This window comes from Nomascus leucogenys, chromosome 22a, assembly GCF_006542625.1.
Source record: "Nomascus leucogenys isolate Asia chromosome 22a, Asia_NLE_v1, whole genome shotgun sequence".
Classification (NCBI taxonomy): domain Eukaryota; kingdom Metazoa; phylum Chordata; class Mammalia; order Primates; family Hylobatidae; genus Nomascus; species Nomascus leucogenys.
The window spans coordinates 72,509,634-72,530,692 of NC_044402.1; the positions used below are offsets into that span (position 1 = coordinate 72,509,634).

A 21,059-nucleotide genomic window follows, 5' to 3' on the forward strand; every position below is an offset into this window, starting at 1 on the left:
GTGGCGTTAGATTCTCATACAGCGCAAACCCTATTGTGAACTGCTCATGCGAGGGATCTAGGTTGCGCACTCCTCTTTTTTCTTCTTCTTCTTCTTCTTCTTCTTCTTCTTCTTCTTCTTCTTCTTCTTCTTCTTCTTCTTCTTCTTTCTTCTCTTCCTCCTCCTCCTCCTCCTCCTCTCCTCCTCCTCCTCCTCCTCCTTCTTCTTTCTTTTTTTTTCCAGGTCAGATGGGTAATGTGCTAACGTCATAACAAGGTTCAAGGGTGGCAGATCTCACACATGCACGTGAATACCCAATCATCATGCTCAGGTTGCACAGTCCTTAGGAGAATCTAATGATAAAGGTAGTGTGCTTAAATCATCCTGAAACCATCCCCGCCCCTCTCTGTTCTCCCTTGATCTGTGGAAAAATAGTCTTCCATGAAACTGGTCCCTGGTGCCAAAAAAGTTAGGGACCACTGCAATTCATCTATTACCCATAGCACAGGGCAGGTAAGTAGGAGGTAGGGAGGATTATGCCCATGGAGAGAGCCCTCATGTGCTGGGTGGCGCAAGAGAGGTCTCGGATTCTGATTCAGTTCTGCCTCTACTCATTGGTGTGTGCTTTGACAAGTCAGTTCCCTTGTTCATCTTCATAGGAAACTCGGTAAAATAATTGTTTATACAGTCGGCCCTCCATCTCTGTGGGTTCCACATCCATGGCTTCCACCAGCTTAAACCAAATTTATCTTCACAAGGCTCCCCCTAGAAGAGAGGAAATTCCACAGCTTTGATGTGATGTGAAATGTGATCTCAAAAATGATCATTTTCTAATACTATCGTTCCTTTCACACTTACTAGTTGACATTTCTATCGGATCTCTCTTTTTCCCTCTTTCTTTTGAGTATCACCATGGACTGTGGATTTTTTAGGCAATTCGTTGTGTTATCATCCATTACTATCATTATTCTTTTATTCTATTTGTTGTTCCAGTTCTTCCAAGTTTCAGTAGCAGGAGCTCTTTCAAGCCAGTTCCTGTAATCTTTTGACATGTCTTGGTTGGTCTTTGAGCACTTTGTTGCTTCCTGGTCCAACAAAATGTCCCAAGCTCACTTTTTCTCCATTCCAGACCTGGAATGAGGATTTCATCAAAGGATTCTTAGGGGGACTGACATTTATAAACCATGGCTCAGGTGCTAGTGCATTGCTACTGGGGCACATTCACGTTAAAATAAAATCAACAACGACAAATTGTAGTTACATTTTTTTTCTGAGATATATAAATAGTCAACTTCTCTGATCTCAGAATTAGATAAATCAGGAATGAATAACCAAGGTCAGTAATAAGAATTCTCAAGCCCCAAGAATTTTTTTTTAAAGAAGTGTCTGAGGGGCCGGGCATGGTGGCTTACACCTGTAATCCTAGCACTCTGGGGGGCCGAGGTGGGCAGATCACAAAATCAGGAGTTGGAGACCAGCCCGGCCAACATGGCGAAAACCCATTTCTACTAAAAATACAAAAATTAGCCGGGCATGGTGGCAGGCGCCTGTAATCCCAGCTACTCAGGAGGCTGAGGCAGGAGAATTGCTTGAACCCGGGAGGCGGAGGTTGCAGTGAGCTGAGATTGTGCCATTGCCCTCCAGCCTGGGTGACAAGAGCAAGACTCCATCTCAAAAAAAGCAAAGAAAAAAAAAGAAAAAAGAAAAATAAAAGAATTGTCTGAGGGACACTTTCTTAGGGCTGCTGTAACAAAAAGCCACAAATTGGCTGGCTTAAAATAACAGAATTTTATTATCTCACAGTTCTGGAGGCTAGAGTCCAAAATCAAGGTGTTAGCACCCTCTAAAACCTGCAGTGGAGAATCCTTCCTAGCCCCTTCTAGTTTCTGGTGTTTGCTGGCAATGCTTGGCATTCTCTGACTTGGAAATGCATCACTCTAATCTCTGCTGCCATTGTCACATGGCTGTCTTCTTCCTGTGTGTCTGTGTCCCTGTGTTTCTCCTCTCTTATGAGGATACTGGTCATATTATATTAATGACTCAGCCTATTCCATTATGAATTCATTGTAAAGCATGATTACACCTGCACAGACCCTATTTCCAATAATGTCACTTTCACAGGTACTGGGGTCAGGATTTCAACATATTTCTTTAGGGGATAAAATCCAACCCATAATAGACACCATAATTCAGGAGTTAAACATTCGAGAAGTGTTTAACTGGAGTATGGAAACATGAATTTTGTAGAAAGTCCGTCCTTTAAATTCTGACAAATGCTCTCCTTATAATTCTAAATTGGATGAAAAAAGTGTCATACATAAGAAATATTTACACTACTTACTGTAATCAGTTTTCTATACTGCTTAGATAAGGATAAAAGAAATAGAAGAAAGAGGTATGGAAGACACTGGGAGACATATTGAAAGGACAGCAGGAGATAAGAGATTTAGGGATGATTGAGAGAGGGAATAGAAGGGAATTTAGAAGAAGAAAACGGGGAGCAGGATGCCTGTCTGCAGAACAGAAAGATCATTATCTGTCACCCATTCAGCTAGATTCAAACTGTGTGACCTCACGCTCCATTCTGGCTCTTTACCTGATACTACATTTTTGACTTGTGCCTCTTTGATCATAAGGCTGAATATTATTTTGTTTTGCTCTGTGGCACAGATGGATGGGGACTGAGTGATGTGCATATCTTTTGGTGTGATTACTCCCGGCGAGGGGTATCTGAGGGCTGAGGGTCCGTGAGTAAGACAGGAATGGAGTAATGGGGCCAGATTTGAGCTGGATGAGGCCACTGTCTAGGTCACTAAGTCAAAGGGGTTCTCCTGAAACCGGAGGTGGGAATGGCTTGAAGAACCAGTCCAAAGGCCAGTTGCCAAATTTGGTGATTGTGGAGGGAAGCAGAGCTTGTAGCCAGAGATGGGTAAATAGCCCATAAATAAGAGTATGGCAAGAGGATGGGCAGGTGTGTAGCTCCCTGTGGTCAGGAAAGGGGTATGCCCAGGACAGACAGACACTGGGAAGGCCCAACTGTGTGTCTTCCTTTGGGACCTCTCATCTGCCAAGCCCTGAAGCTGATGGAGTGGTGCCTCTTGGATGCGCTAGTGTGAAAGTCTCAGCTCGTGCAGGCCACTGCCTCCCCTGTCTCTTTCATCCCAGCCCATGTGCCTGAACCCAAGGGCCTCACTCTGACTGGGGTAACTGCTTGTCTCCTGGGTTACAGCATCCAGATCTCTCAGAGAAACTCAATAAACAATTGTTGCTGTGCACCAGGCACTGTTTGGGGGCACTGAAGATATATGGGGAACAAGACAGACAAGGGCTCTGCTCTCATGGAGCTGACATCCTAGTATACTTTGCTTTTGAAGCCTGAAGTGGAGGCCCACACTGGCACATTGAAGTCAGTTTACAAAAGCGCATTTAGTTTTGTTGTTGCTTTTGTAAAAGTTTTTTTAGGTGAAAGTTTTTGATAGATAATGCTTAAAATAATAGCTGCAGACTAGTCTCAGATATAGTTCTTAGCTATTATGACCTTTTCTCATAGATAAAATAATAGTTATTATAATAACATATATATAATTTTATTGTGGTAAGAACTTTTAACATGAGATCTATCCTCTTAACACATGTTGAAGAAATATGCAACACATTATTGTTGGTTATAGGTACAATGTACTATAGTAGATCTCCAGAGCTTATTCATCTTACTTAACTGAACTTTTTGCCTATTGATTAATACGTCCCCATTTTCCCTTCCCTACAGCCCCTGGTAACCACCATTCTAGTCTTTTATCTAACAAATTTGACTATTTTAGATTATCTCATCTAAGCGGGATCATGCAATATTTTTCTTTCTGTGTCTGGCTTATTTCACTTAGCATAATGACAAAGTTCATCCGCTTGTCACACATTGCAGGATTCTTCTCTTTTTTGAAGCTGAATAGTGTCACATTGCTCATATATGCCACATTTTCTTTATCCATTCATCTGTTGATGAACATTAAGGTGATTTGGTTGTTGGCTGTTGTGACTGGTGCTATAATGAACATAAGAGTGCTAATATGTCTTTGAGATTCTGATCTCATTTTTTTCAGATATATATGCAGAAATGGATTGCTGGATCATCTGGTAGTTCTATTTTTAGATTTTTGAGAAACCTCCATACTGTTTTCCATAGTGGCTGCACCATTTTATTTATTTATTTAGAGATGGGTTCTTGCTATATTGCCCAGGCTAGCCTCGAACTCCTGGGCTCAAGTGATCCTACCACCTCAGCAGTGGCTACATCATTTTTCATTTTCACGAACAGTGTTCAAGGATTCCAATTTCTCCACACCCTTGCCAACAGTTGTCTTTTTTTTTGGTGTTTTTTTTTTTTTTTTTAAATGGCCATTCTGCTAGGTGTGATGTGATATCTCATTGTGGTTTTGACTGGCATTTCCTTGATTATTTGGTGACCTAGACACTGGTCTCACCCCAGCTCAAATCTGGCCCCCATTACTCTACTCATGGTCTTACTCATGCACCCCAGGCCTCAGTGACAATGAGCATTTTTTCATATGCTGTTGGTCATTTGTATATCTTCTCTGGAGAAATGTCTATTCAAGTTCTTAGCCTATTTTTAAATTGCGTAATTACTTTGTGTGTTATTGAGTTGTAGGGGTTCCTTATATATTTTGAAGATTAACCCCTTATCAGTAATATTGCTTGCAAATGTTATTTACCATTGCATAGGTTGTCTTTTCATTCCATTGATTTTTTTTCTTTGCAGTGCAGAAGCTTTTTAGGCAGTGTAATCCCACTTGTTTGTTTTTGGTTTTGTTACCTGTGCTTTTGGGGTATATTCATAAAATATTTTATATTCCTAATATAAATATGAATATAAATATTTTATGATTTTATGAATATATTATATGAATATATATATTAATAAAATCTTTGCTAATGCCAATGTCATGAAGTTTTTCCCCATGTTTTCTTCTGGGAGTTTTATAGTTTCAGGTCTTAAATTTAAGTCTTTAAGTCATTTTGAGTTGATTTTTGTGTTTGATATAATGGTCCAATTTTATTTTTTTGTCTGTGGATATCCAATTTTCCCCACACCATTTGTTGAAGAGATTATCCTTTCCCCATTGTGTATTCTTGGCACCCTTATTGAAGATCAACTGACTGATATATGTGGATTTATTTCTGGGCTCTCTTTTTTGTGCCATTGAGTATATGTCTGTCTTCATGCCAGTACCATACTGTTTTGATTACTGTAGCTTCATAATATATTTTGAAATCAGGAAGCATGATGCCTTCAGCTTTGTTCTTCTTTCTCAGGATTGATATGGCTATACAATGAGTGATATATTTTTAAAATTATTCTGTAACAAGTTTTCTGGATATCACTTATTACACTTTAATACCAGGTTTGCTCATATTGTTATACTGTTTTTTAAAGACTGAGGTGAACTTCACACAACAAAATTAACAACTTTAAAGTGAACAATTCAGTGACATTTAGCAAAATGTGCAACCACCAACTCTATCTAATTCCAAAATATTTTCATCACTCCAAAAGGAAACCTCATACTCATTAAGAAGTTGCTTCCCATGTCCCCCTCCTCCCAGTGTTGTGGGATCCTTGGTGTGTGTGGGGTGGCGGGGTGTTGCTTTTCTGGCTGGAAACCTCTGTGGCCAGTGGCACCTTTGCCCGAGTTTTGCTTGGGCCTAATAAGCTCATTCGTCCTGGCAGGCTGTGCTCAACTTGCATTACTGGCCTGGATCCCATGCCTCCGAAGAGACTGGAGTGGAGCAGCGAGAGGTGTGAGTGAGCGAGCATGGGGTTTGGCCACTGTGCACAGTCAGGCAGGCTGGCTGCTGCAGTGGGACAGGCAGCTCCAGGTGCTGGCACGGGTGCCAGCTCACCGTGAGGCTGCAGCTGGACCAAGGGCACCACAAGCAGCTTTCATAGCTGGCACTGGGGAACACAGTGGTGCCTTGAAGCTTGGAGACTCCAGGAACTGCAGGGCCCCAAAAGGGGAGTCACAGCCCTGGCTTGGGGAGCTCCCAGGTCTGGCCCCCCCGCTGAGGGCTGCAGCGCTTCTCTCCTTCTTTCTTCTTTCCTCCTTGCTCCCCACAACGTGGTGAGCAATGGGTGTGTTTCAGCCCTGTTTGTATTACAGCTCTTTTAGCCTCGCCATTCAGCAGATCCTGGGTTTTTGTCCTGTGTGCAGGAAGAATGAGGTATGCAGACAAGTGGAGGGTGAGCAAGGCGAAGAGGAGCTTTATTGAGCAATAGAACAGCTCAGAGGAGCCTCGCAGTGGGCAGCTCCTCTCCGTAGCCAGGGTGTCCCGTCCTCTCTTCAGTCTCAGCAGAAAGTGTAGTTTCTCTCTGCAGCTGGTTGTTCCATTGCTTTCTGTTGTCTCCCTGTCATCTCTCCATCCTCTCTCCCTCCTGTCTCCATCTTCTGCTTGAGTCTGTCTGAGTCTAGGGGTTTTTATGGGCCTCAGAGGGGAGGAAGTGCATGCTGATTTGTCCATGAGCAGCCATAGGCAGGCCCAGGGAAAAACACCACAAGTTCCCCCTCTGGTCCATGGGGCTGGCTGACAGCCCCCAGGCTTCAGGTCCTCCCTGATTTGAAGGTGGGGCTTTACTGGGGACCAGCTCCTTTCCTCCCAGGACCTGCCTGCCTCCTGCCGCTATTCATGGAGAACAGGCTGTTCATGTCAAGGAGCACCTGCAGTCTGGTGCTGGGCTGTCCTCAGCTCCCCCCTTGGCCTCCCTCCTGTGCTTGTCAGTGCCCAAAGTCCGGAGGGGGCTGAGGTGGCAGGGGGCTGGCATGTCAGCACTGCCCTGAGCGTATGCACACCTGGCCAGGCTGTAATAGTACCTAGCTTGGCCTCTACTCCACTCTGTGATCAGGGTGGGTGCCCACAGTGGGAAGAGGCCAGGCAGTGGGAGTAGACACCTCTGAGCCTGTGGGGGAAAGGGAGGCCTTCCTGGGCCCCCGTGAGAGTGCACAGATGCCTGGGTCCACAGTCACAACCTGGGTGGCCACAGCCATGCCTGGGAGGGTGAGACTCCTGCCTGCTCCTGCCTGCTCCATGGGGTGAAGCACCGCCCAGGGTCCAGCTCTGCCTTGGGGCCCCTCTCTGCCCGCCTCTCTGTGCCAGACTGTGCTGCTCCCTTGCTGGTGGGCAATTCAGCCTGGCCCCATCGCAGTGGATCCCAGGGTGGCGGGCTCTTGGGGAGCCCCAGGGGTGGGCCCTGGGTACTGTCTGCCTCCTCCCCACACCCTCCCTGCAGCAGTGATGCGGGGCCAGGTTCTGGAGCAGCAGAGGGTCTGGGCCTGGGAGCACGTCTGGCCTGGCCATGAGGGAGTGGAGGTGGTGCAGTTGGCTGCTTCAGGGTCGTGGGACACAGGGGATGCAGGGCACAGGGGGTCCCACCACTGCCATTGCTGCTTCTGCTGCTACCACCTGAGCCAACCCCTCTGCCACTGCCAGCGTGATGGCAGGGGCCACTCCAGATGGCCTGCCACTGCCATCAGCAGCAACCATCAATCTGTGTTCTGGATTTACTTATTCTAGATATTTCATATAAATGAAATCATAAAATATGTGACTTTTTGTGTCTGGCTTCTTTCATTTAGTGTAGTATTTTTGAAGTTCATCCAATTTGTAGCATGATTGGTACTTCATTCCTTTTTATGGCTGCATAATACTCTATTTTATGTATATGCCACAATTTGTTTATCCATTCATCTGTTGATGGACATCTGGGTTGTTTTCATTTTTTGGCTATGGGTGAATAGTGCTGCTATGAACATGCGTGTACATATGTATGTGTATTTGAGCACTTGGTATCTGTAGGAGATTGGTTCTAGAACCCCCACAGATACCAGATTCCATATGCCCTGCAGATACCAAAATCTACATATGTTTAAGTCTTTTAAATGGCATAGTGTGGTTGGCCCTCTGTATCCAAGGGTTCTGTATACATGCATATAGAAGGCTGATTCCACCTGTTTTCAATTCTTTTGGGGATGTTGTTTTAAATCATTAAGATAGAGAACACATGAATGACTCTGACTCTGCCTACCCAAGGTCCTCAATGCCATCACCGTTCTGAGTTTGCCATTCATCACTGCTATTTGGATACATCTCCAACCTTGAATAGCCCAGTCTACTCTCATCTGGGAAATGGGGAGGGGAGGAGTCTTTGATGGCACTTTTACATCTGCATACATAGTTCCCAAGATTTTCTTTTCTGCGACGGAGTTTTGCTCTTGTTGCCCAGGCTGGAGTGCAATGGTGTGATCTTGGCTCACTGCAGCCTCCGCCCCCTGGGTTCAAGTGATTCTCCTGCCTCAACCTCCTGGGTAGCTGGGATTACAGGTGCGTATCACTATGCCAGGCTAATTTTTGTATTAATTTTTTAGTAGAGACAGGCTTTTGCCATGTTGGCCAAGCTGGTCTGGAACTCCTGGCCTCAGGTGATCTGCCCACCTCAGCCTCCCAAAGTGCTGGGATTACAGCCGTGAGCCACTGCGCTTGGTGTCCAAGATTAATTTTCTTGTTTAGTCAATTAACACATTTCTTTTGAGCATTTATTCTATGAAAATCAGTGTCCTAGATCACTTGGAGGATATAAAGAGATCTAAGTCATGATCCTTATTTGCTGGTGCTTGCTGGCCAGTAATAAAAATAATATCTACATGCAAAGAGCTCTAAAACAAGATACTTCACAAGCGTCCTCTGCCAAATGCAAAGGGAAAGGGCCTTTCTGGCTGGGGTGACAAAGCAGGTTTTATTTAGGAGGTATCCATTGAAATGAACCTCAGCTATTAATAGGGGAGCTGCAGGGAGAAGGCATTTTTCATGGAATGGCAGTAGGAAAGTCAATGTGTATGTGAGTTTGGCTGGAGCAAGGATAAACGTAGGATAGGAATGGGTGAGAAGATTGAGGTAAAAGATTGTAAGGGATTGGGAGTTTGTACATTATCCTGAACCAGAATAGAACCTGATGGGAGGTAATATGGTTTGGTTGTGTCCCCACCCCAATCTCAACTTGAATTGTATCTCCCAGAATTCCCATGTGTTGTGGGAGGGACCCAAGGGGAGGTAATTTAATCGTGAAGCCCGATCTTTCCCATGCTATTCTCATGATAGTGAATAAGTCTCATGAGATCTGATGGGCATATCAGGGGTTTCTGCTTTTGCTTCTCTTGCCGCCACCACGTAAGAAGTGCCTTTCTTGAGAAGCTGTGAAGATGGCGGAGTAAGGCGTGCCGCTGTAAACTGGCCTCCGGGCTGGGGGTGGGCAACCCCTGGGAGGCCGAGTGCATCTGTTGGACCGTGCAAGGAGAAGAAAAAAAAGAGATCGGCCAGAGGAAAGGAACTAACCGAACATTCTTCCTCCCTGCCTTACAGGGGGCGGTGGTCATCTGCACTAAAGCAAAGTGTCATGCGTGTCCGTGTGAAGAGACCACCAAACAGGCTTTGTGTTCCTTATCACAGGAAGAAAATTTTACTTGATCTTTAGGTGCTTTTATATTCATCTCAAAAACAAAATTCTGAACTCAGGACTTGGCAAGTGTCTCTAGGTTGTCTCCTAGAGTGGGTAGTCCTGCTTCTTTTACCCAGTTACTTTCCCTGTTCTTGAAATGTGGCTATCACTTCTCTGCACATTACCTCCATGATTTGGAACAGAAAGGCCACTTTTCTTTTTGTTCTGCCTCTCAAATTTAACACAGAGGAGCTCCTAGGATTCCAGTTATCCTGCTAACATCTCCAGGAAGAAACAAGCAACTTGCATGGGTCTTCTGTTGTTTGCTTAATTATAAAGACATCATTTTGCAAGCTGAAGGCTGAGTTTCATTTGAAACAGGTGCTTAGGTGGTGGCATTTGTGAATACTTTTTCATTCCAAGCAAGAAGACTAAAGTAGTATGGATGACTTCAGGGTTTAAAAAAAATGACTTCCAGTTTCAACCACTACCATGATAAGCACAGTTGAGACTGCAGCAGTAAATTCCAAATATATGTTTCTAATTTGATGTGAAAGATACTAAAAATTTATATTTGTATATTTAAATCCTGGCTCATCCTGTGACACAGATTTACTGAATAGGAACAAAGACCCAATTTTAAACAAAAACCTAGGCCGGGTGTGGTGGCTCATGCCTGTAGTCCCAACACTTTGGGAGGCCGAGGCAGGCGAGTCACCTGAGGTTGAGAGTTTGAGACCAGCCTGACCAACATGGAGAAACCCCATCTCTACTAAAAATAGAAAATTAGCTAGGCATGGTGGTGCATGCCTGTGGTCCTGGCTGCTCGGGAGGCTGAGGCAGGAGAGTTGCTTGAACCCAGGGGACGGAGGTTTCAGTGAACTGAGATTGCACCACTGCACTCCAGCCTGGGCGACAGAGTGAGACTCCGTCCCAGAAAAATTAAAAAAAAAAAAAAAAAACTTTGGACATAGAGGAGTCGGGGGCAGAGAGGGGAGGATGAGAGAATTTTCCATATAACTCCTTTTCCTTAAGAAAAAGAAGCAAAAATGCCTCAAGCAGTGCCATCTGACTTTACGGTGTTTCACATTATATAGTTACATTTTTGTAAACGCATAAGATTAACTCTTCCTGCAACCCAAGGTGGGTACTTCGATGTTTGATTTTTATTTTTTGTTTTATTTATTTATTTTTTGGGGCAGAGTCTCACTCTGTTGCCCAGGCTGGAGTGACTGGCATGATCTCTGCTCACTGCAATCTCTCCCACCTGAGTTCAAGCGATTCTCCTGCCTCAGCCTCCTGAGTAGCTGGGATTGCAGGCGCGTACCACCATGCTCAGCCTGATTTCTTACTCTACATATTAGGTATAATGTTAGGCTGAAAAGACTGGGACTCAGTTACTTTCCCCAGTTGGGACTGAACTTTCTCATCAGAGAATGGGCCTCAGAAGCAATGTTCCCAAACTTGTGGTTGGGTCATCGTGGAAAAGCAACCTCAAATAAGAAAAATAATTACAGTAAGAAATGGATTTTCTTTTTTCCAACAGTTATACGTTATAAAGAACAGACTGTCGTAGAAAACTGTCCTTGCTTCCAAATCAGCAGAGGACCATTGTATGTATTGTCAGGTCTTTATATAAGAGTGAAACCTTTATTTATGCTTCCTTGTGAGTAGAGAATAAGTTTTAAAACTAATTAGATGAAAAAAAAAAAAAAAAGAAGTGCCTTTCACCTCTTGCCATGATTCTGAGGCTTCCCCAGTCATGTGGAACTGTAAGTCCAATTAAACCTCTTTTTCTTCCCAGTCCCAGATATGTCTTTATCAGTAATGTGAAAGTGGAATAATACAGTAAATTAGTACCAGTAGAGTGGGGCATTGCTGAAAAGATACCTGAAAATGTCGAAGCGACTTTGGAACTGGGTAACAGGCAAAGTTTGGAACAGTTTGGAGGGCTCAGAAAAAGACAGGAAAATGTTGGAAAGTTCGGAACTTCCTAGAGACTTGTTGAATGTCTTTGCCCAAAATGCTGATAGCGATATGGACAATAAGGTCCAGGCTGAGGTGGTCTCAGATGGAGATGAGGAACTTGTTGGGAACTGGAGTAAAGGTGACTCTTGTTATGTTTTAGCAAAGAGACTGGCAGCATTTGCCCCACCCTAGAGATTTGTGGAACTTTGAACTTGAGAAAGATGATTTAGGGTATCTGGCAGAAGACATTTCTAAGCAGCAAAGCATTCAAGAGATGAGTTGGGTACTGTTAAAGACGTTCAGTTTTATAAGGGAAGCAGAACATAAAAGTTTGGAAAATTTGCAGCCTGACTATGTGATAGAAAAGAAAAACCCATTTTCTAGGGAGAAATTCAAGCCTGCTGCAGAAATTTGCACAAGTAGCAAGGAGCCTGATGTTAATCCCCAAGACCATGGGGAAAATGTCTCCAGGCCGAGACCTTCATGGCAGTCCCTCCCATCACAGGTCTGGAGGCCCAGGAGGTTAAAAAAAAAAAATGGATTCATAGGCCAGGCCCAGGGTCCCTGTGCTGTGTGCAGCCTATAGACTTGGTGCCCTGTGTCCCAGCTGCTCCAGCCATGGCTGAAAGGGGCCAATGTAGAGCTTATGCTGTGGCTTCAGAGGGTGGAAGCCCCAAGCCTTGGCAGCTTCCATGTGGTGTTGAGTCTGCAGGTAAACAGAAGTCAAGAATTGAGGTTTGGAAACCTCCACCTAGATTTCAGAAGATGTATGGAAATGCCTGGATGTCCAGGCAAAAGTTTGCTGCAGGGGTGAGGCCCTCATGGAGAACCTCTGCTAGGGCAGTGTGGAAGGGAAATATGGGGTTGGAGCCTCCACACAGAGTCCCTACTGGGGCGCTGCCTAGTGGAGCTGTGAGAAGAGGTCCACCATCCTCCAGAACCCAGAATAGTAGATCCACAGACAGCTTGCGCCATGCACCTGAAAAAGCTGCAGCCCGTGAAAGTAGTTGGGAGGGAGGCTGTATCCTGCAATGCCACAGGAGTGGAGGTGCCCAAGACCATGGGAACCCACCTCTTGCATCAGCATGACCTGGATGTGAGACCTGGAGTCAAAGGAGATAATTTTGGAGCTTTAAAATTTGACTACCCCACTGGATTTCAGACTTGCATAGGCCCTGTAACACCTTTGTTTTGGCCAATTTCTCCCATTCGGAAAGGCAGTATTTACCCAATACCTGTACCCCCATTGTATCTAGGAAGTAACTAGCTTGCTTTTGATTTTACAGGCTCATAGGCGGAAGGGACTTGCCTTGTCTCAGATGAGACTTTGGACTGTGGACCTTTGGGTTAATGCTGAAATGAATTAAGACTTTGGGGGACTGTTGGGAAGGTATGATTGGTTTTAACATGTGAGGATATGAGATTTGGAGGGGCCAGGGGTGGAATGATATGGTTAGGCTGTGTCCCCACCCAAATCTCAACTTGAATTGTATCTCCCAGAATTCCTATATGTTGTGGGAGGGACCCAGGGGGAGGTAATTGAATCATGGGGGCCAGTCTTCCCCATGCTATTCTCATGATAGTGAATAAGTCTCATGAAATCTGCTGGGTATATCAGGGGTTTCCGCTTTTGCTTCTTCCTCATTTGTGTCATGCCGCTGCCATGTAAGAAGTGCGTTTCACCTCCTGCCATGATTCTGAGGCCTCCTCAGCCATGTGGAACTGTAAGTCCTATTAAACCTCTTTTTCTTCCCAGTCTTGGGTATGTCTTTATCAGCAGCTTAAAATGGACAAATACAGGAAGCAGTGTAGTAACTGGACATAAATATTTTACTTCATGTTATGACTTTATGGCTGTGATGATCTGTAGCAGTGTTGCATGGTTATGGCTTAGAATAGTTACTCTTGCCAAATCCTTGAGAACCTTCGACTGTTTAGTCACTTATTTTTGGCTTCTCTGATACTTATGGACATTCTTTCTGAGGACTTGCCCAGCAGGTAAATTATAAGTCTGTGCCAGAGTGTGTTCTGTGGAATATTGCTTCTGCAAATAGGATCTCATGGTTGAATAATTTTGAAAATCACTGTATAGTGTATCTCACTCTTGGAGATTCACAATGCACATTTAGGACGTTACAGGCTTTGCAAAATCCTGCAGCAAAGAAACCAATTTAATTTGTTTAGCCCAGCATTTCCTAAACTTCCTTGCTGTAGTGGGTTGAATGGTGGTCCCCTCAGAACACTCATGTCAAATCCCTGGAACCCGTGGCTGTTACCTTATTTGGTAAAAGATTCTTTGCATATGTAATTAAGTTAAGGATCTTGAGATCATCCTGTATTATTCAAGTGGGCTTTAAGTCCAATGATAAGTGTTCATATAAGAGAAAGGCAGGGGGAAATTTGAGACAGAAGAGGAGAAGACAGACACAGAAGGGAGAGACAGTAAGGCAGAGGCTGAGGTTGGAATGGTGTGGCCACAAGCCAAGAAAGCCATAAAATATTAGCCACCAGAAGCTGGAAGTCCAGGCCCCTAGAAGGAAATGAGCCCTACTGATACCTTGATTTCAGACTTCTGGCCTCCAGAACTTTGAGGAAATAAATTTCTGTGTTTTAAACCATCCATTTTACGGCGATTTGTTAGGCAGCCCTATACAATGGATACTCTTGCCCATAAAGATATTTAAAAAAAAAAAAAAAAAACTTTTCATGGAAAAACTACTGTGTATACTCAAATATGAGGCAAGGGTTTTTTTCTTCCAAATTATCTCTCAGAAAAGATGGAGTATCCTAACATTCAAGGGCTTCCAAGTTCTCATATTTCAGGGCATTTTCTGGATTACTTACTTTTAAACGACTAAGGTATTGTATGGAAAAAGCACAATACTGAAACCAATCAGTACTAGTTTTAGTTGATGATAAAGGTTATCTGATGGAATTGGTTTAATAAAAAGAGGGGGAAATACATTTAGCACAAAATTAGTAACTATTATTGGGAGTATGAGGCAGTTGCTGTGGACTACCTTACTCACCCTGTGGTCTAACTTTCTTCTATTGTCTTAGGCCAGGCGCTGTGGCTCATGCCTGTTATCCCAGCAGTTTGTGAGGCCAAGGTGGGAGGATTGCTTGAGGCCAGGAGTTTGAGACCATCCTGGACAACATAGTGAGACCCAGTCTCTACTTTTTTATATATATATAAAAGAATCTGTCTTCTTATACTGAAGAATCTGGAAAGCTAAAAACAATCTTTTCTAGACCTTCTTGCAGTGAGAATTTTGGATGTACTTTAGGTTCTGACATTCAGATGCACTTGCTTATATAAATCTTGCCTTTGGAAGGAGGCATTCATTTTTGTTTGTGATTGGTAGCAGAGCTGATATGCAGCAGCAGCAAGCTTAGCCGGCAGCTTCTTGATTGTAGCAGAGGTGGCATCATTTCACATGGGGCAGCCATAGCAGCAGAGCCAGATTTGGCTTGGGGCTTTTTGTTCTCTGGCCAATTATCTGATGTGACTTTGGAATTATTACTAGAAGCTCAGTCTAGAGTCTGTTTCTTGCCAGACTCTCCCCTACTACCTCCAGTTCAATGATTCTGGAAGTTATATGACACCCTGTTACAAATCTCTTGCTTAAACTAGCCAGCAGCTAGACCCTTATTCTCTGTAGCTAGACCCTTACTGATTGATGCAGGGCCTGACCTCCCCGTGTGACTGTTGACTGGGTGCTGGTGTAAATCAGCAATGACAAAAAAGCAATACAGTTAGTGAATATGTTGAAGAGATCACAAATCTATACCTATAGGATACATTTTTTAAAATTCTGAATTTATCAAATTATGGCTTAGTATTAAATGTCCGGTGATAGCTCACACATGGGTTCAAAAAATGTTGTTTGTAAATAAAACTGACTGTGTTAGATGCCCTAAGATACATCTCTTCTTCTGACTAAGATATTGAAAAACTCAGGTAAGAGTTTAAATAAAATTGCTTCATAACATGTCAGAGTGGAAAAAAGCCTTATTTCAAAATCAATGTATTATTTCACATGTGTGATTTAAGCTTTTATGTGTAACTAAATGAATAAATCCAATCCTATACACTGACATTTAACTCATACATATCCTAAGCATTTATGTTTTCAAGTTGGCTAAAAAAATTCCTAAAACTGCAACTTCTTTTTTTTTGAGGAACTTTTCTCTTGCAACACGTGGGATCACCATATGTTCAGGGTGCCATGATGTTCAAGTTATATGGTATTAATATGGCCTGAAACTGACGTGCAGAGGGCATCCATTGAAAAATGCTGGTCTACTGGATCAAGGTTCACCATAATATATGGCTATTTGGTGTTCAATAAACTTTTTTTTTTTTTTTTTTTTAAGACAGATTCTTACTTTGTCACCCAGGCTGGAGTGCAGTAGTGCCATCTTGACTCACTGCAACCTCCGCCTCCCGGGTTCAAATGATTCTTGTGCCTCAGCCTCGAGAGCAGCTGGAATTACAGGCGCGAGCCCCCACACCCGGCTGATTTTTGTATTTTTAGTAGAGACAGGGTTTCGCGATGTTGGCCAGGCTGGTCTCGAACTCCTGATTTCAGGTGATCCACCGGCCTCAGCCTTCCTAAGTGCTGGGATTTTAGACGTGAGTCACCGTGCCCAGCCCAATAAACTTGTTAAATGACAAATAAAATTGGCGAGTGAGTGTTGCTGTTGTGACTTTGCTTCTTTTTTCTTTCCTGTTCTTAACTTCTGCAGGGTTTCTTTCTGTCTTGGTGCCTATTCCTAACACAGATGAGTAAGATAGGATCTCTGCTTCAGGGAGCTTGTAGGGTCTGTTAAAGGGAATGACATGCAGATTCAATTCACAGGGAACGTGGTAAGAGCTGAGAGACTGTCACAATGGCCGCGAAAGCCAGCGAGCCAGGGGACATTTCCATTTAGCCAGAGGCCAACGTCACAAAGGAGGTGGCATTTTGGTCGAGCCTGCTTATAATCCTAGTGTCTATAGATTTTATTAAATCATTAGAGTCATTCTTCAGGTAGAAACGGCCCTTCCTTGACTTCATAAATTACCAGATGTCTGGAATTCTGAATTTTATCCATCCAAGTCCCTCCACTGGAACTTTCCAGCACTTCGATTTTCTTCTACAGCGTGAGGGAAGGGTCAGGTTTAGACATTATCTTGGCAAACAGATCAGCCCTCTCCATTTAGGAAGGAGGAGGCAAGCTGCTCCCGCGGCCACATTTCCTGGAAGGCTGCAGGTGAGGGCTCGGCGGTGGCGGGCCGTGGTCCGGCGCAGTTTCCCCGCGGCCCGCTGGGTCGCACTGTGGCCTTAGGAATGTGGGCCGGGGCGGGGCGGCTTGGGAGCGCGCTGCAGCCAACGCCGCGTTCAGCCCCGGGCGCAACTGCCCCCTTGCCGGGGGCCTCCGGGGCCGCGACCGACTGAGAGCTCTTTCAGACCGCAGCGAAGCTTGCACACACGACAGCACGTCCCGGGGCTAGGACCTTGCCCGCCTGCGGGGCTGACCTGCACCACCCTTGGGGAAGCGCGAACTGCCGCCCTGCTGCCGGGAGTTAGGCGCCCGGGCCTGGGTCGCCCCCACAGACGGCTCGGACGGCACAAACGAGCGGGCCCCAAGGAGAGTGGGCTGGGGAGGGGTCCAGTCATGGTCACGGAAGCGGGTGGTCCTCGCGCCGGACTGCACTCATTCTGACTAGCAATATGCTGGTGGAAAGTGCTACTCCAATGCCTTCATCTTTGCGTTGCTATCATTTTCTTTATATCTACATAAATTTTTAAATTTTGTTTAAAAAATATTTTTTTTTGCCTTGCTTCCTCCTCCAGCGTTTGACTTTCCATTGTTGCTCAGTGCTTGGGTGGGATGTGGACTCTCTTTCCTTGTGACAGCAGAGCTCAGAGTACCATGAATCTCCCTCCCCTCCACCTTGGTTTAAATGGCTATTTCGTTTTTGTTTTTTTTGTTTTTTTTTAATTAACTAGTTTTAAAAATGGAAAAAATAGTAAGTGCACATGGTAGAAAATTCAAACGGTACAGAAGCCTCTTCCCCTTTCAGACCAGGCAGCCACTGCTAATATTTTCTTTTGATTCCTTCCAGAACACAAGTATATGGCTATCTCCTTTCAAATGTGTCGCCATCCCCAAATTGGGTCATCTGCCCTCCCGCCTCAGCTCCCCCTTTATCATGTATCTTGGAGATGACCTCACATCAGCATGTGTGGATGTACGGCATTCTTTTAGATGGCTGCCTGGTGTTCTGTGTGTTATACCGGCACCCCGTAATTATTCTATCGGCCACGATGGAAGGATATGGCGGTTGTTTCCAGTCTTTTGCTGTGACGAACAATTCTGCAGTGAACATCTGTGTGTATGTCTTTGAGTACGTGTGCAACCATGTCTATAGAACACATTCCTAGAAGTGGAATTATCTCCTTGAAAAATATTTGCATTTAAAATTTTATAGATTTTGCCAATTGACCACCAAAGGTGGTACCTATTGATACTCTCATCAGTGACTGCCCCCCATTTCCCTCGTTGTTCACACTAGGTTTATTGCACTTTTAAAATATTTGCCAAGGTGAGCAATAGGCTTTAAAAGTAGAATTTCATTCTAATTTTCATCTTTTAAATTTTGAGTACAATTTATTCTTTTCCACATGAAAAAAGAGCTACTTGAATTCTATGAGCAGATGGTTCACATCGTTTTCCTATTTCTATTGGATTATTGGTCTTTTTCTTATGGATTGCAAATGATTTTTATCCTTCTTGCACATGACCAGTTAATCTCTGGTTATAATATGCCAGGACCCCATAGATTCTGTGCCTTCCTTCGATATCTTTCTGAAATAATTCATACTTTTTGCACGTAAAAGAAGCAAGTCAAAATTCTAGTTCCTTAATTCCTTACAGTTTTCATCTTCTAGTGCTGGCCTCGGCCCTACTTTTTTTTTTTTTTTTGAAATGGGTTCTCGCTCTGTCGCCCAGGCTGGAGTGCAGTGGCGTGATCTCGGCTCACTGCAACCTCTGCCTCCCAGGTTCAAGTGATTCTCCTGCCTCAGCCTCTTGAGTTGCTGGGACTATAGTTGTGTGCCACTGCGCCTAGCTAATTTTTGTATTTTTAGTAGAGATGGGGTTTTGCCATGGTCGCCAGGCTGGTCTTGAATTCCTGACCTCAAGTGATCTACCCGTCTCAGCTTCCGAAAGTGTTGGGATTACAGGCATAAGCCATTATGCCCAGCTTCTCTGCCCTACCTTTTAAAATGTGTAAATCTCGGCCGGGCACGATGGCTCACGCCTGTAATCCCCGCACTTTGGGAGGCCGAGGCGGGTGGATCATCTGAGGTCAGGAGTTCGAGACCAGCTTGGCCGACATGGTGAAACCCTGTCTGTACTAAAAATACAAAAATTAGCTGGGCGTGGTGACAGGTGCCGGTAATCCCAGCTACTCAGGAGGCTGAGGCACGAGAATCACTTGAACCCGGTGGTGGAGGTTGCAGTGAGCCGAGATCGTGCCACTGCACTCCAGCCTGGGCAACAGAGCAAGACTCTGTCTCAAAAAAAAAAAAAAAAAAATGAAAAGTGTAAATCTCTTAGGCTCACAGTGAGAAACTACAAGCTGTATTGCTTGTGCATTTATAAAGGACCTCAGAGACCATTTACCAATCCCTTCATTTACAAGTGAGGAAGCTGAGGCTCAGAGATCTTAGGTGCCCCACCCAGGATCATGGCTCAGCTACATGAGGTGGCACAAGATTTACATTTTATTTTTCTGTTTGTTTGAGACGGTCTTGCTCTGATGCCCAGACTGGAGTGCAGTGGCCTGAACACAACTCACTGTAGCCTCGACCTTCTGGGCTCAAGCAATCCTCCTGCTTCAGCCTCTTGAGTAGCTGGGACCACAGAGGTGTGCCACCATGCCTGGCTAACTTTTAAAATTTTTTGTAGAGATGGGCTCTCACCATGTTGCCCAAGCTGGTCTCAAACTCCTGGGTTCCAGCAATCCTCCTGCCTCTGCCTCCCAAAGTGCTGGGATTACAGGTGTGAGCCACCGTACTTGGCCCATATTGGATTTTTTTTTGTTACCCATTATTTAATTGCACATTTTTTCTTTACTGCCAACTTTTAAGGTGAATTGGCCATTACTAGCTGTGATTGTAGAATTTTTGAATAGAGACACGCTTCTTAGAAAGCTGGCTGTGCCAAATGCCCAGCTGCAGAGGAAATCTCAACTCCACATATAGAGTTCTGATCTTCCCTTTCTAGTTCTACCATTAGCACTGAAAAGATTCCTTTAAGAATTTCCTTTCTTGTCTACCGTTCTGCTACAAGGAGTATAATTTTACACTGAGTTTTTGCCTTAGATACTCATCAGACTTTTATTCTATTTGTCATTGAGAAAACAGAACTTTTTGTTAACTCAATATTTTTCTAACTCTTTAAAATTTTATTTTTATTTTTTCAATAAACATTATTGTGTATATATGAGGTTTACAACATGATGTTATGGGATACCTGTAGATAGTAAAACAGTTACTATAGTGAAGCAGATTAATGTATCTATTACTTCACATAGTTACTTTTTTGGTGACAATAGCTAAAATTTACTTATTTGACAAAAATTTCTAATACAATACAACTTTAATACCCATAATCCTCATGTTGTACTTTAGATTTCTAGACTTGTTCATTCACTAAATCTGCTACTTTTTTTTTTTTTCTTTGAGAGAGGGTCTTGCTCTGTAGCTCAGGGTGCAGTGCAGTAGTGTTAATAAGGCTCACTGTAGCCTTGACTTCTGTGCTCAAGCAGTCCTCTCACCTTAGCCTCCTGAGTAGCTGAGACTACAGGTGTGTGCTGCCACACATGGCTAATTTTTATATTTTTTGTAGAGATTGGGTCTCGCTATGTCTTGAACTACTGGGCTTAAGTGGTCCTCCCACCTTGGGCTCCCAAAATGCTGAGATTACAGGCTATGAGCATATCTGCTACTTTGTATCCTTTGACCTACATCGCCCCATTTCCCCCCATCCCACCCAACATGCATGGTAGCCACTGTTTTATTCTCTATCTCTGTATAGTTGACCTTTTTTTTTTTTTTCCTAGATTCTACATATAAGTGAGAGCATGCAATATTTTTGTTTCTGTGTCTGGCTTATTTTACTTAGCATAAGGTCCTCCAGGTCCATCCATGTTGTGACAAATGGCAGGATCTCCTTTTTTAAGGCTGAATAATATTCCATTATGTATACATACCGTATTTTCTTTATCCATTCATCAGTCAGTAGATGCTAAGGTTGTTTCCATATTTTGGCTATTGCGAATGATGCTGCAACGAATGTAGGAGTGCAGATATATTTATGTGGTGGTGATTTCATCTCCTTTGGGTATATATCCAAAAGAGGGATTGCAGAGTCGTATGATAGTTCTATTTCTAATTTTTTTTTTTAGGAACCTCCATACTGTTTTCCATAATGGCTGTACCAATCTATATCTCCACCATCAGTGTACTAAGGTTCCCTTTTCTCCACACCCTTGCCAGAATTTTTTATCTCTTGCCCTTTTTTTTTTTTTTTTTTTTTTTTTTTGAGACAGGGCCTT

At 43.9% G+C, this 21,059-nt stretch overlaps 1 pseudogene; it reads right to left on the minus strand.

Annotated features, from left to right (window-relative positions):
* Window positions 1–221: 221 nt before the first annotated feature.
* Window positions 222–332, minus strand: LOC115832704 (annotated as a pseudogene).
* Window positions 333–21,059: the final 20,727 nt, after the last annotated feature.